The sequence below is a fragment of the Physeter macrocephalus genome, chromosome 8, assembly GCF_002837175.3.
Source record: "Physeter macrocephalus isolate SW-GA chromosome 8, ASM283717v5, whole genome shotgun sequence".
Lineage (NCBI taxonomy): Eukaryota > Metazoa > Chordata > Mammalia > Artiodactyla > Physeteridae > Physeter > Physeter macrocephalus.
Genome location: NC_041221.1, coordinates 138,776,787 through 138,793,418, shown reverse-complemented (window position 1 = coordinate 138,793,418; position 16,632 = coordinate 138,776,787). Strand labels below are relative to the sequence as shown.

At 40.7% G+C, this 16,632-nt stretch overlaps 1 pseudogene; it reads left to right on the top strand.

Moving 5' to 3' along the window:
• The first annotated feature begins 255 nt into the window (after positions 1–255).
• LOC102993876 (chromobox protein homolog 3-like) lies at positions 256–810 on the top strand (annotated as a pseudogene).
• The last annotated feature ends 15,822 nt before the right edge of the window (positions 811–16,632 follow it).

Genomic DNA, 16,632 nt, shown 5'->3' with positions numbered 1-16,632 from the left:
CGCCGCAACTAAAGAAAGCCTGCACACAGCAACGAAGACCCAACGCAACCAAAAATATAAATAAATAAATGTATATATTTTAAAAAAAGGTGTGCATGGCAAGATTTAAAAAGTTAAGGAAAAATAGCTCCCCAGCCCCCCTCCCCCTCAGATGTGGCTGGAGCTTGAGGCGTGCAGGGCCGGAGACGCGGCAGACCCGGGACCCAGAGCGGCTCGGAGGCGGTGAATAATAATAGCTCTTCAAGTCTGCAATAAAAACTGGCCTCCAATAAAGCTACATTGCAAAAAATGGGAAAGAAACGGAATGGAAAGAGTAAAAAAGTCGAAGAGGCAGAACCTGAAGAATTTGTGGTAGAAAAAGTACTGGACCGTCGTGTAGTGAATGGGAAGGTGGAGTATTTCCTGAAGTGGAAGGGATTTACAGATGCAGACAATACTTGGGAACCCGAAGAAAATTTAGATTGTCCAGAGTTAATTGAAGCATTTCTTAATTCTCAAAAAGCTGGTAAAGAAAAAGATGGAACAAAAAGAAAATCTTTATCTGACAGTGAATCTGATGATAGCAAATCAAAGAAGAAAAGAGATGCTGCTGACAAACCAAGAGGTTTAGCCAGAGGTCTCAACCCAGAGCGAATAGCTGGTTCCACAGACAGCAGTGGAGAGTTCATGTTTCTCATGAAATAGAAAGATTCATATGAGGAGGACTTGGTGCTGGCAAAAGACACAAATATGAAGTGTCCTCAAATTGTAATTGCTTTTTATGAAGAGAGACTAACTTAGCATTCTTGTCCAGAAGATGAAGGTCAATAATTGTTTGCATTGCTTTATATATATATTTATTTATTTATTTATTTATTTATTTATTTATTTATTTATATAATCTGGGTCTTGGTTTTTTGATTTATTAGTGTGAAGAAATAACTACATTCTAATGAAAATCAAGTTTGATATGTTCGTTTTGAAGTAGTATTGGGGAAGTTGTTGGATTTTGGGGGGTTTTGGGGGGGGTTAGTTTTTGCTTTTTTTGCATCTGTAGCACTGGTTACTTTGAACAAATAAAAGCTTTCTGTAGTTGCTTCCTTTAGCAGAAAAGAACATTTGATACCACAATATATTATTTCCTCTGCATTACAGAACAGCTTTTCTAAATGTTGGGGAAAATCTCCATAGTCATTACTTAATCAGAATTTAGAATTTGCATTTAACTCATCTATGCCTAAGGACCATTCTGGGTTTTTTTGTATGTGTATACATAAAATACATATGTAAATGGCTTGGGGGGTTTTTTTGGTTATTGTTTAAATACATTTACGAAAACAAAACCAGCCTTTCACAACCATGGGTAAGCCCATGTTTCTGGGATTCTGTCATTTTGAGCAATATAAGAAATCACTTCAACTTAAATTGAAAATTTAAGTCTTAACCTTTCAAATTAAATAATTTTGTAATTTATTAGACAAATTAATGTAAACAATTTAAATTGGATATTTTTTTAAAGCAGCCCTATCAGAATCTGCATCCATATCTACCATCACATAAAGGCAGTTTTATATGTAAAACTGCTGAAAGGAAAATTTTATCTCTGTCAACCCAAATGAAAAAACTAGAAAAATTCTGGTATATTTTAATTAGCCAAGCAAGACTTAGTTAAATGGACATTTAAAGCTTCCTTTTGGCAAACCATTCTTTTATAAGAAGTTGAAATCCCTGTGCTGTGTTTACTGAAAGACTGTGTTACATGGAATGTCTCAGCCTTGTTAGTGGAAACCTAATCAGATGGTTAGAGATGTTGGCAATTTAGGATCTGCAGGAATAAATGAGTGAACAAACTTTTCTAATCGAAACTTGACCTTCATCTTTTTTCAAACTTTACCCCAACCCATTCCTTACATGTAGGCTCAATCTTCTCAGTATTTTGGGTTACTGGTTCAGCAGAAGCCAGGAAAAACAATAACTTTGTAATAATTAGAATATTATTCAACTATATGTTGTTTACTCTATTGTAAATACTGGTGAACAGTGGTCAATAAATAGTTTTATATTCCTTTAAAAAAAAGTTGATAAATGTATACTAATATTCTTCAGGCTAATTTAAAGCATTACACTTTGTTAAAAATAATAAATTTTCTTTCAAAAAAATGACCTTTCAAACTGAATTTCTTTAACTCTTGAGGTTGAGCGTCCTTTGTCTGTTGGCCATTTTTATTTCCTTCTGTGTGAATTATCCGTAAAATTTGCCATTTTCTATTGAAACATATGTGTGTATATATAAATAATTTGTAAGAACATTTTATATTTTATGGAAATTAGACCTTTTGACTGTCATTATACTGTATTTCCCAAGTTTGTCATTTATACTTTCTTTGTTTATGGCATTTTTTGTAAAAATTTATTTTTTCATTTTTACGTTTAAAAAGGTAGCTTTGATACTTCCTATAACAGAGAAAGAATTTGGATGTTAAGCCTAGTTTCACAAATCTATTTCGTGCCAATAACGAGAAGGCAGGAAACCACTGTATAATTTGTAAGGCAATTTACAGAAGACTTCCTATTAGTCTCTGGCATCATTAAACAATAGCCATGTGCTGATTTGGCTACTTTCCATGCAAGGCCTGAGCCACACTATCAGCACTGAAAGCCACACTATCAGCACTCACATCAGTTTGCAATGCCTGGTTGATCAGAATAGGTGTTAACACCAGCCCATAAAACTACCACTAATTTATGGATTTGTTGAAATGTTGAGTGATTTGCGGCTGAGAGAAAGAATTTAAGAAAGAGAAGAATGAAAGAAAGCTGGAAAGGAGGGAGAAGGAAAATAAACAAAGAGAAAAGGAAAGGACAGAATAAAAGAAAAGGAAAGAAATAGGAAAAGAAAAAGACAAAGAAAGAAGTAGAAAAGAAAGTTATTGAAAGAAAATGGAAAGGTAAAAAAGGGAGAAAGAATAGAAGAAAAGAAAGAAGAGAATCAAAATATAAGTAAAGGGCTTCCCTGGTGGTGCAGTGGTTGAGAGTCCACCTGCCAATGCAGGGAACACGGGTTCGTGCGTCTGGGGCTTCCCTGGTGGCGCAGTGGTTGGGAGTCCGCCTGCCGATGCAGGGGACACGGGTTTGTGCCCTGGTCTTGGAGGATCCCACATGCCGCGGAGCGGCTGGGCCCGTGAGCCATGGCCACTGAGCCTGTGTGTCCAGAGTCTGTGCTCCGCAACGGGAGAGTCCACAGCAGTGAGAGGCCCGCGTACCGCAAAAAAAAAAAAAAGTAAAGATGGAGGATGGATGGATGGATGGGTAAATGGATGGATAGATGGGTGGAAAAAGAAGGAAGGGGGGCAGGGAGGGAGGAAAGAGAAATCAAAATATAAAACTTCAGGCTAAATTAATTTCAATTATACAAAGAATCATAAATCCTAGGGATGAAAGGGAATACAAAGTTCCTTTAAATCTAAAGCTCTCCTTTTGCAAGAAGGAAAACTGAAGCCCAGTCAGGTTGAGTAAATTCCCTCAAGCTCACACAGCATGTTCATAACCGAATGAGAATCAGATTCCAGCCCAGTCTCCTGACTTCCAGTCTAATATACTTTCTCTCACATTTTGTTTCTCTGGAAACTTGCTATTGGTTTGAGTTGACTTCAAACAACTTCCAACATAAATAATATTATAGCCAAAAGTGAGCCTTTTGCTAGACCAGAAAATCTTACCCCATGTGATTTTTTAAAATTGTAACACATTGTCATAACAGAATTTAACCTATAATGTGTAAACACCAAAAAACAAATGAGCTAGCAGTTCCTTCCTACTTTAAAAAAAAAATTAAAAGGGAAAGCTGTTTGCAACCTATAATAGAAAAATGTATTTCAAAGGAAATGACTTAACTTAGGAAAAGGCCAAAGTCTTCATTACTATTTGGTAGAATTTTGATTTTGTGCCCTAGATACTTGAGAAACATTGTGCTTTTTTCTATTGCTGTTTAGAAACAGATAGTTAAAGAGAAAGAGAGGCGGGAGGTAGATGTAACTGCAGTTGGCTTTTCAATTCAGTGAGTGTGATTTAAATTCAAGATATGACTTTCCTAAGAAGGGCAGTGGATGGTGAATGGTTGAACATCAAAAAGAAAAATTATGAACGACTGGAAAACCATAGTATTTCTCCAAATGCCCTTAAACACAGAAAAGATCCCCCTTCACTTGATGTAAATGTGCCCCTCATTCTTGTTGTCAGGAGGCAGGACTGAGTGAGAGCTCAGATTTCTTTCACTCCTATGATTCTCTATGATCCTCTAACAGTTAAAAAAAAAAAAAAAAAAAAAAAAAAAAAAAAAAATCCCTTTGCCCTAAATAATCAGTTATTTTTTCTGTAAGCCCATTTTTATTTTTTTTTGAATTTTATTTTTTTAATACAGCAGGTTCTTATTAGTTCTCTGTTTTATACCTATTAGTGTATATATGTCAATCCCAATCTCGCAGTTCGTCCCACCACAACCCCGCCTCCCCCTCCCTCCTGCATTCCCCCCTTGGTGTCCATACATTTGTTCTCTACATCCATGCCTATTTCTGCCTTGCAAACCGGTTCATCTGTACCATTTTTCTAGATTCCACATATATGCGTTAATATACGACATTTGTTTTTCTCTTTCTGACTTACTTCACTCTGTATGACAGTCTCTAGGTCCATCCATGTCTCTACAAATGACCCAGTCATTGCTTTGACTTTCTATTTTACTTTGGCAATGGGGAACTTGCTTCATTCTATTAATTTATTTTGGATGGCACTCTGCTATATTATCTTAGCTGTTTGGAATTGTTGCCAATGCTGTCAGAGTATTTAGTTTCATCCATTCATTCAACAAATACGTATTGAGCTAAGTACCCAGTGGGTACTATTTTAGGTGTTGGGCATACAGGATAAACATCACAGATTAAATACTCTGCCCTCACAGAATTGGCACCCGGGTGGGAGGGTGGGCAGAGATAGACCATAAATAAATTGGTATGAACACATATGGTGTGTTAGGAAGTAATAAGTGCTATGGTGAAAATGAAACAAGGGGCTAGAAAGGGCAGGGGTAGTAAAGGAGCCTTAATTTTCAGTAGGATGATAAGGAGCCGAGGTAGATGGGCTCTCTAATGAGAAAACACTTGAGCAAAGACCTGAAAGAGATAAGGAGTGAGATACAGGTATACGGTCCCTTGGTTCTAGTATCCCCAGTGGACACCAAAATCCATGGATGCGCAAGTCCCTTATGTAAAGTGATCGAATTGCCATCAGCAGTTGGTTGAATCCACAGATGTGGAACCTGCGGATACTGAGGGCTGACTTTATCTGAGGCATCTTTCAGGAAAAGGGAACAAACCTGAGGAGAGACCTTTGGGCTGAGTGGCGGAGGCACTGTGAGTGAGGGGGAAAGCTCAGAGAGGTTGGTGCCCAGAGCTTGTAGGGCTGAGTAGCCATTGGAAGGACTTTGGCTCTAACTGTGAGTGAGACGAAAAGACAAGACACTGGGAATGCTTGAGCAGAGGACTGTGATCCGCATTTTCACACTATCACAGTGGCTGCTGGGTCGAGAACAGCAAGAAGGGCAAGGGCAGGGGCAGACCCACCAAAAGGGACAGTGCCAATCCAGGCAGGAGGTGATGATTTGTGTCATGATAGTACTGGGGAAGGAAGTATGTGGCAGATTCTGATATACTGAGACTAGAAATAAGAGAACTTGTTAACGGACTGCATGGAGGTATGAAAGAAAGAGAGGAGTCAGGATGATTTCAATACGGTCTCATTACCTTCATTCCATTATATAGTCACATAAATCTTCAACATCCACCGCAACCCTCTTCTTCTCTACCTCCACCCACCCCAGGTCCAGTTATATTTACAGCCAATATGTTAATACAAGTTGTCTGCCATTAGGCCTTACGGAATCTATTCTGATTTTCCCTTCATATGAGCTTACAGAGTCCAGACTGAGTTTGACTGTCATTGTAACTAGATTTTTGTTATACATGTTTCTTCTTCCTTTCCTATGGTTTCTAGAATTTTATTTATGTTTTCATGGCCTGATTGTATATGAGCTTTTGTTGTTATTTTTAAACTGGGGAAGCATACTTGGGAGGGAGGGAGAGAAGAAGGAAAGGAGGAGTGAATGGATGTATGGATAGATGGATGGATGGGTGAGGAAAGAGATAAAGGGATGGTACAGCCACTGTGGAGAAAAGTATGGAGGTTCCTTAAAAAACTAGAAATAGAACTACCATACGACCATAATTCAAAAAGATACATGCACCCCCATGTTCATTGCAGCACTGTTTACAATAGCCAGGACAAGGAAGCAAACTAAATGTCCATCAACAAAGGAATAGATCAAGAAGATGTGGTACATATATACAATGGAATATTACTCAGCCATAAAAAAGAATGAAATAATGCCATTTACAGCAACATGAATGAACCTAGAGATTATCATACTAAGTGAAGTAAGCCAGACAGAGAAAGACAAATGTCATATGATAGTGCTTATATGTGGAATCTAAAAAAAAAAAAAAAAAAAAGATACAAATAAACTTATATACAAAACAGAAGTAGACCCACAGACATAGAAAACAAACTTACGATTATGGGGAACGGGGGGAGGGATAAATTAGGAGTTTGGGATTAATATATACACACTACTATATATAAAATAGGTAACAAAAAAGGACATACTGTATAGCACAGGGAACTGTACTCAATATTTTTTAATAACCTATAAGTGAAAAGAATCTGAAAAAGAATATATATATATATATATATATATATATATATATATATATATATATATAAGTGAATCACTTTGGTGTACACCTGAAACTAACACAACATTGTAACTCAACTATACTTCAATTTTAAAAAAATAGAGAGCTAAAGGGAAAAAGCTACGCAAAGGTTGGGGTGGGGGGGTTTGTTGAGAGAGAGAGGGAGAGAGAGTATATGAAATGGCCAAATAATAAATAGGTAAGTTGAGGTGGAAAGTAAAGAAGTAAATGCAAGGAGACATCCACTGGGCAGACAGAGTAAAAGAATGTGATGGCTCTGGATAGATTCATCACCCCTCTTGGAACAATTTAAAAAAATAAGTGTAGCCAGTGTAGCAGCAGTATGTCCCCAAGCTGATGACTAATGGAACTTAAGGTAATAGTTCACATTAATTTATTTTGAGGCAAAGGATTAAAAAAGAGAGAACAAAATTTAAAAGACTAAAAGGAAAACCTAAGTTCAGTATATGCTAATTCAGAAAAATGTTTTTATAACTTCAAGAAGGAGGACAGCATTCTAAATTTATTGTTCTAAAAAGATAGCAAGATAGGATAAATAGTAGCACCAGGATGATGACTTGGATGTGTTAAATTTATCACCTTGAGACCAGATTTATTTATATATTCATGCTCCATATCCTTGTATGATAGCTTTTAAGAATATATATAATAGAAAAGAAACAAGTGAAGGAAACAGAGTGAAGAGAAAATATTGATAAGAAAATAAAGTGAAGGATAAAATTAATACAGAACCACTCACCTCCCTCAGAAAAAGAAAAGAAAAACAAATGCAAGCATGAAGTTCTGCGGAGTCATTAGAGATAGTCTATAAGTTTGGTTTTGAGCTCCCTACCAACCAAAGCAAAGAAGAAAATATGATACTGTATAAAAACCTACAGTTTCTATAAGGTTAAAATAAACCAGCAGTATTGTGGAAGCTAAGACTAAAATCTAAAGAAGCTATGTTCTGTGGAGCCACATAATATGGATAAAGACCTTGACAATATTCTTTCAACAAATACAGTAACACGTTTCTTAGAACCAGTTTCTTCTTAGGCTTTTAATGAATTGTTCATCTTTTCCCCTTCTTGAGCAAAACATCACCTCTGAATTCTTGTAACTTTTATTTCATATTAATTGTTTTAGAACAATTACAAATGTACCATAAAATGATCGTTGCCACCATGGTAACCATTTGACCTGGCTGTTACTTTGTATACGCCAGTTAATGGGATAAAAGGGCAACAGTTTCTAGGTGTAATTTCTGCAGATATTTTATGTAAAACAATGACATTTTTGCAACTTCTGCCATTTGACCTGTGTCGAGCAAGCTTTCTGGAAACAAATCCATTTGACAGATTCCACTATGATTAGGACTGAATGAAAACCTTCTGACTGGGACTGAAGCCATGATTGTTGGTTGTACTGTGGGTGTTCTTAGGCTGGGACAGTTCTCTGGACGTCACCATCATTAGTATCAATATGGCCTCAACCGTTACAAATGTGCTTGAAATGGAGCTCATTTACAATCTAAATGCGTGTGCGGGATGGCAATGGGGCACTGTGCTAATTTACGTATTGTGTTTTTAGGGGCAACAAAAGATATGGTAATATTTTATTCATCTTCAAATTAACTATAAATTGTGCACCCTTGTATACCTCCTCCTCAGGCAAATGAGGAAGTCCCAGTTGTTAAAATGAATGTATATAAATCAAAATGCAGGTTTTTTTCCTGGCACCTGCTGGATGACAGAGAATTATCATCAATGGCAATATTGCCCTGGAACACAGGATTTCACTTCTTTCCACTGGGTAGTCAGGACGTGTGTGGGGATTCGCTCTCAGCCCCTCCAAAAGTCCCCTCTTCCTCTTTTCTTACCCCCACTCCCCCTCTTTCTTGTGCCTGTGCAGACATCTGAGTCGCCCGCTAATCACTTTCACTTCTGCTGGGGAAACTACAACACGCTTCTTTAGAACGTGGAGAAAAGGAGAAAACTTAGATCTTGTGATACCAAATCACTGGGCTTTGGAAGGTCAGTCATCTGTCAAGACCAACAAAACCATAAAATGCCCACATGTCTCAGAGGAGCACTGGGGCATAAATGGGGAAGGAATAAAAAAGGGTCAGAAAGGGAAGAGAAGAAGAAAGAAAGACAAAGAGGTGAAGACAGAAACAGTGTGGTGTGAATATCCATGCACTCATCTATAAATCCTTGTTGAGCGTGGGGAAGTGCCTGGCACCAGACGTCACATGTTAGTTTCCACTAGGGTCTGACTCTGGGAATATCTGCTGAATCAGTAGCTCTGAGCTGAACAAGGAAATTCACCCAAATTAAGAGAATCATGGTATTAATCAGGGTCACTCCAAAAAAAAAGTTATAGCTGAGAGGAAGAATCCTCTGATCTGAATTTTTCTCATTTTGTGAAATTCCCTGCTCCACGTTCAAAGCAAAGAACACATTGATGGTCACCATTTGTCCATCAAGGGCTGTGCAGTTGGCTTCCTCTGGAAAAAGGAATCTGCGTCACCACTAAGCTAGATTTCGTTCCTCTGCTGTTTCTGAGTGTTAGCCCAGAAAGGGGCCAGCTTCTGTGAGCAGGGCTGCAGAAGCAGGTGCAATTTATGTCCCACAGATACTAACTTTGATAAACACTTAATGGAGGCCTACTTTGTGTAAGAATGGAGAGAAACAGAGTACAGCTCCTACCCTCTTGGGGCTTTTAACTGTAACTTCATGAGGAGAATTTTCTTGTGTGTGGCTCCTTCCCTCAAAGAACAAAGAAGTCATGTCAGAGGCTGCTTCAGTCAAGTGTCAGGGAAGGGAGGTAGGTGGTATTTTCATTCCCATTCTACAGCTGGGTAAAGTGAGTTCTAACGAAGTCAAGTTACTTGCTAAAGGTCACCCAGAGGTCAGAGCTTCAGGAAAAAAAACATTGATGACAGGGCTGATGTCGTGTAGCTGGGTAGTTTAAAATGAAAAGGAAAAAAAGATTCTTATCTAAAAAGAAATGTGTTGCTCTGAGTTTCTCGGTTTCATTTATTCAGCAAGTAGGTGCCAGCCACTATTCTAGCAATGAGGATATAACGAAACTCATATGGTGCTAGATAAGAGAGCCAGACAAGGCATTTTTTAAAAAAATATATGGTGCCTCAGGTGGAAAGTGCCATGAAGAAAAGGAAAACATAGGGGATAGAGCATGCTGGGAGGGGGCTGTTTTAGATGGAGTGGGTGGGAGGCTTCTCTGAGGAGATGTTTGAACAGCAGTCTGAATAAAGGGAAGGAGCTCGTTATGTGGTTATCTGGGGGACTCGGGGCAGGGGAACGGCAATTAGAAAGGAAGGTGCTTGGCAAATTTGAGCAACAGCGTGGCCGGAGCACACAGAACCTGGTGTGGTGGGGAGACGTGGCCAGCAAGGCCGCCAGGGGCCGGGGGGTCAACTCTGGCTTTGACCCTGAGTGAGAAAGGGAGCAGTCAAGGGTTTTAAGCCAAGGACTTGCCATGAGCTGACTTAGTTTGAACAGGATCCCTCTGGCTGGTGTGTGCACAGACTGGAGCGAGGTGAGGGGAAGCAGGGAGGCAGTCAGGAAGCCGTTGCTGAAAATTATCCTGTAAATGAGAGACGGTGAAGCCTCAGGTGGAGGTGGAACAGAGGGCCTGGTGAAGGTGGTCGTTTCCGCGCGGGTTCTCAGCGTGAAGTCTGCAGGGTTGGCTGAAGGATGGGGGCTGGGGGATGAGAGAAAGAGAGGCTTGCAGATCTGAAAACTTAGCTGTGCTGTCAGTCCCTTACAACCTCATATTCCAGGATACCCATCAGGCCAAGGAATACCCACCCTTCTCCTGGACGCTCGGCGTTTCAGCCTGATGAGGTGACTATCTGTTTAGTCCTGGTTCCACCCATTACTAGGTGGGAGACTAGGGCACGTGAGGGACCCTCTCAGGTCCTCAGTATCTTGGCTGAGAATTAGGGATGGTCATTTCCTCTCTACTTACTTCAAAAGAAGGTGTTGAACAAAACTCTAGAATTTAGGCAGCTCAGGCTTAGGGATTATCAGTTAACATAAGCACCTTCAGAGTTAACTTTATGAGTCAGCTGAGTTGACTTTGGGGTATCATTAATAGATTCCAGGAAGCTCCCCTGCCCAAAAGTCTCCCTCTAATGGCCTCTCATGATGAAAGGATTTCACAGTTAGTCTGATTCTTCCCTGTTCAGGCATCGTGGACGGCAGACATACTCCTTTAAAACAGAAACTCTCACTCGAGCTACTGTCGGTCATTTGCCATTTTAGGTGAATTTACATATCAGATTGCCTTTCTGCCATTATAGCTGACTTAAGTTTGAATGGGAGGAAGGAAAGAATAAATGTGGGGCAGAGAACGCGACAGCTGGGGAGTTGCTGAGTATGTTGTGGACAGATTGAGAAGATCCCTTGCAGGGAGAACCTCCAAAAATAAATTCTGTCTATTGTGAAATATTATCCAGATTTGCCTCACGTCACAGTGTCTCTCTCATCTAATAATAATGCAGTCCTAGAAGGGCACCTCCTTGAAATAATTGCAACAAGTAGCTACGGAAACCAAACTATTTCAGAAAAACGTTGAATTCATGGAGAGTATCATGCCTTAATAGCCCCTTTGGCTTGCTCTGTTTAAACAAACTCCCCCCAGGCATCTCACGCTTCTCTAATTATGAGTGTCCCTACATTACCTCAGCCTTTTACAGAGTTCTTTTCCTCTAAATATTTCTGGAAATGCCCAGGGATACTGACATGTGATCAGAAATAATTTGGCTGTGTGTCCCCACCATGGCGGGAATCCATGGACTCGGACTCTGATGCTTCCCCAAAGATGCTCCTCGGGACTAGAAGTCTGTCCCCATCTCCGTGGCTGTTACAGTGACCACCACCTACAATCCTGGTGAATTTGGAATACCTGCCAGTTCCCTAAACTGGAAGCTCTTGTCACGTCCCCGCTCAGCAAAGCAAGAGGAGAACGCTCAGGGTGACATTCAGCCAAAAGTCCCACGACACATGTGCTCAACCTCAGAGGTCACGGTGGCTCGTGGTAGGGCTTCCTCACCGGAGGTGTGGGGAGCGAAGCAGGGCACTGTCAGCCCATACCCTGACAGTTCTCCCCGAGCACTGCATCTCCAAGGTTGAAACTCTGCTGCTGTCACCTTTGCAGCTGCTCTCGTCTCCTTGGGGAGAGTCATCTCTGTGCCCAAGCCAGGATAACTGGGATTCAAAGCCAGAGGATGTCGTTGCTGTAGTACACTCAGCTAGGGGGCCCGCTGCAAAGTTGCTTGAGTGCCAATGTGTTTCTACCGTTATAGGGTTATCATTCTCCCAAGTCACACCCACTGTGCCTTTCTCCAAGGTTGCAAACATGCCTCAGGCTGCCCAGAACGGGACAAGTTCTGGGATCAGTTAAGAGACTACCTGTAATCCCCACTCTCCACTACTGTCAGCCTTTACTCCTGGAATTGCAGTGCCAGTTTCGTTCTTCCCTGGAGGCTCTACAATATGTCCTCCACCTGGGAGCACCTGATTTTGCAGATGTTGGTTTGCAGTGCATTGGTGGGCAGGATTCCAGTCTTTTCTCGGGAGGTTCCTAAGCCCTTCTATTGAAAATCAGTAGAGACAAATGAATGCATTGGGGAAGGGAGTGGACTAGTTCCCTCCTAGAAGCTCCAGAGCCACAGTCTATGCCAGGTCCTGGACTCTGTTGTTTTAAACCACGTCTGAACCTTTTCCCTCTTCTCCCCTGAAAGGACAACAAACAGTCCATGCCATGAAGCCACAAAGACTAAAACCTCCTCTCTTCTCCCCACATCTCTGCTCAAGGAACATTGTAGATGATTGAATTCAGGACTTGTTTAGCTGGTACTAATGGTTAACTGTGAGTTCCTAAGTGGAAGTCAGAATTATCTGCAAGTTCAAAACGGGAATGTGTTTTTAGTGTTTGCATGTAAATGCTCAACACTCCCAAACAGGGTGGGACCTGGTTGAGGAGACGGGCTGTGAAATATAGGCTACCAACATCTTTCCTTAAAATAACATGCGTTGTGAAACTTTACTCCTCATAAAAGTAATATATCTTTATTGGAGGAAGTAGAAAATTACAGAAGGAAATAATAATCAACTATCATCCACTTCTGAGAGATAACTACGGTTAATATTTTAATGCGTTTCCTTTGAAATTATTTAGCATAAATTAATATATTTTAGAAAACATAATCTAACATAAAGGCATGAAATACATAAAGATATTTTTTTAATTCATTTGTTTTATTTATTTTTATTTTTGGCTGCATTGGGTCTTCGTTGCTGCTCTTGGGCTTTCTCTAGTTGCGGCGAGTGGGGGCTACTCTTCTTTGAGGTGCACGGGCTTCTCATTGCCGTGGCTTCTCTTGTTGCAGAACACGGGCTCTAGGAGCGTGGGCTTCAGTAGCTGTGGCATGTGGGCTCAGTAGTTGTGGCACGTGGGTTCTAGGGTGCACAGGCTTCAGTAGTTGTGGCTCGCAGTCTCAGTAGTTGTGGCGCACGGACTTAGTTGCTCTGCGGCATGTGGGATCTTCCTGGACCAGGGCTCGAACCCATGTCCCCTGCATTGGCAGGTGGATTCTTAACCACTGTGCCACCAGGGAAGCCCCAGTAAAGATATATTTTTAAAAGACAGTATTATATGTGTTTTATACACACACAATTTATACATACCGATATATATGTGTATATAAATATGTATTACTAGTAAGTATAATACAATAAGTATACCTATACTTATTATTTTATTGTAAGCATTTTCCCAGGTAATTAGGAAATCATGGTTTTTTTTTTAGATAGGTTTGTTTATTAAATAACAATAGACCACAATGTTTGAGGTATAGCATATTCTTTGTATTAAATAGATACAGAGTTAACCAAAACCTGCATGTTCACATGCAAAAATCCTCTTTGACCCTTTGTTAGTTCTCGTTACCTGTCCTAGCTTGAGAAGAAAAAATGTCATTTTCCTTTAAGGGGAAATCATGATTTATGATGGCAGCATTCTGTCTTATGGATGCAACATGATTTATTTAACCATTCTCCCACTGGTTGAGATTAGGGTGCTTTCTAGTTTTTTATTAGCACACAATGCCTCTCTTCTTCTTGGTGAGGTAGGACATATACTTAGGAGCAGTACTTCTTTCTCAAGGGATAGATATTTGGCATTTGTGGGTATAATGCCATGTGAACAGCCGGTTGTGATGTGGTACCAGGTTCTAGGTGGGTGACTGGGCTGGAGAACGGGCAGCAGCACATGGTACAACTTCAGCTTTTGGTTCTGGTGGGAGGAATCCAGACACCCAGTTCCTAATGTTCTTCTATCTTAAAGTGGGTACCTTACCTTGTCAAATCACTTAACTTACCTGCCTCAGTTTCCTTATCTAGAAAACAAGGATAACCTCATTGGTTTTGTAAACAGTAAACTCCTACACAAGATGAGGCATTCGTTTAACCATATAATGTGCTTATAGAGCTAAGTGAATTCATCAGTGCTCTGCCTCAGACAGCTGATTTTGATTTCTGGATCCATTGTTCATTACTTATTATTATGTAACTTAGGCAAGTTACTTAACTTCTCTTTTCCTCCATTTCCTCATCTATCAAATGGGTAACAAAAGCACCTCATAGGTAAGGATTAGGTAAGATCATGCTTTTAAAGCATGTAGCATGCATTAGTTACTATTACTGTCATTGTAACTTACTATTAAGCAGTGGATTTAGACTCAGGATGAAGCTGTTCGTAAGTCACTGGCTTCCCGTTGAATGTTCTTAAAGCACTGGTGGTGTGAGTATGTCTATATCACGCAGTTACCAATGTTATCAGAATACCGAGGTAACTTTATTCAAAAGGCCCAAGCAAATTAGTAAAGTCAGTGTTTTTCAAAATGTGCACCTGGAAGTTATCATTTCTGCAGTGTGCCCCAGGGACCTGGTAGGGAACAGCGTGCTAAATTGAATGGTAAGAGCAATGGGAATTTCAAGACCCACCCCCACCAAGAACATAGCTTTGTTTTCATGGCAAAAATTTTTAGCTGATGAACAAAACCATTTCTCCTTGGACCCACAAGTGGACCCCGTGTCCCGGGTCCCCTGCAGTTAGTTGTTACCATGTGACATTGTGGGCCTTGTAGTCTCGGTCTCAGCCACCCACCTCTGCCACTGCTGCATGAAAGCAGCCCTAGACAGTATGCAGACAAATGCGTGCACTATATCCCAGTGCAACCTTATGAAACTTTGCTGTAGTTTGCCAGCCCCTGGACTGGAGCACAGCAGGCAAGGAAGAGTTGTACCACGTGGCTGGAAAGGCAGAAGTTGTCCCATAGGAAAGACCTTGTGGACCCCAGCATGAAGTTTTCTTTTTACCGGAAGAGCAGAAGGGAAGCCTTCATAGGGTTTTGGAAAGAGTATGATTTGGTATGAATAAGCCCTCAGTCGACCAGTATTTCAGTTTTCATTCACCATGTGAACCACTGGTCCCCCTTGATTACTTCCTCTGTAGTGCCTCCTCCTCTGGAAACTCAGAGCAAGCTTCTGACTGAGATGGTATCAGCAGCCAGACCCCAAGGCGCCTCATGAGGCAGCATTTATAACCTTGGTGAATTTGCCGCGGCTTTAGCATTAATCCAAGGCAGTATCGGAACCCCGAATCTGTCAGCCCACATCTCTTTCTTCCTGTCAGACTTACACTAAGTTCAAATGATAAACGTGTTAAGTCAGAAGCCCAGCTTAGTAACTGTCAATGAAAACCGTAGTTGCCACCAGTGAGCTGTCCCCATCGACATACCTACATTGGAATAACATAACAATAATCATAATGGTTGGCATCTACTAACGTGCTGAGTACGGTATGAAGCACCCAGGCTGATTACCTTGTGTAATCTTCACCACAAGCCTATCAGGTAGGAGCTGTGGTTAAGCCCCCTTTACAGAGAAAGCCAGAGGTAATGTAACTTGTAAGATGACAAATCTAGTGGGTGGTAGAGCCAGGAACTGAACCACATGGTACAAACTAGATTTGGGGCTCTTAACTGCTACAACATGGTGTCCCAAAGAAGGCAAATATGCTCAGAAGGTTGCTAGGGGACGTTAAATCCATGAGGGAAAGGAAGGCAGAAAATCAGTTTTAAGGTGCAACCGTTTCACAGAAGAGTGATATTGCCAGCCGGTGCTCACCTCACAAAGTCCTTTGGTTACAACCTTCCACCCACTTCCACCCTGGCCATGGCCTTCCTGCTAAAACAGGAATTCCCAAATCCTGTTATCTCCTAGATGGGGCCTAAGAAAGCAGTTCTGAGTTTTGTTTTGCCAACTCTCTTTTCCCTCTGCATCTGGTCTTATCTGCCATTCTGCCCCTTTAGATGACTTTGCATCTATTTTAAGTGAATTTCATAGTCAAACTATGAGGGTAATTCCTTCCACCCCACCCCACCATCAGGGCAGTCCCCAAACATGATTAATCATCCCTACCTAGTAGTATGCAAAGTGCTTCAGAATCCTTATTTATATCCTCCTGTAAAAAAAAAAAAGGAAAGAAAGAAAGAAAGCAGCCATATCTGAAGTGGGATGTTTAAGAAGAACACAGTTTGTCCCACTAAATAATGAAAATCCTTATCTCTAACAGTGTGGACCAGGGCTCTTACTCAAGGGTTAGAAATGTTCACTGGGGAGAGCATCCAACTTTTGAACTCCTTCAAAGAAAGCAGCAATGGAGGAAAAGGTCTGCTTCGGTAAACAAAACGGGGTCCGTACGATTTATGAATTACATCCCCATGAACAAGTCAAATCCTCCACCTACTAACATG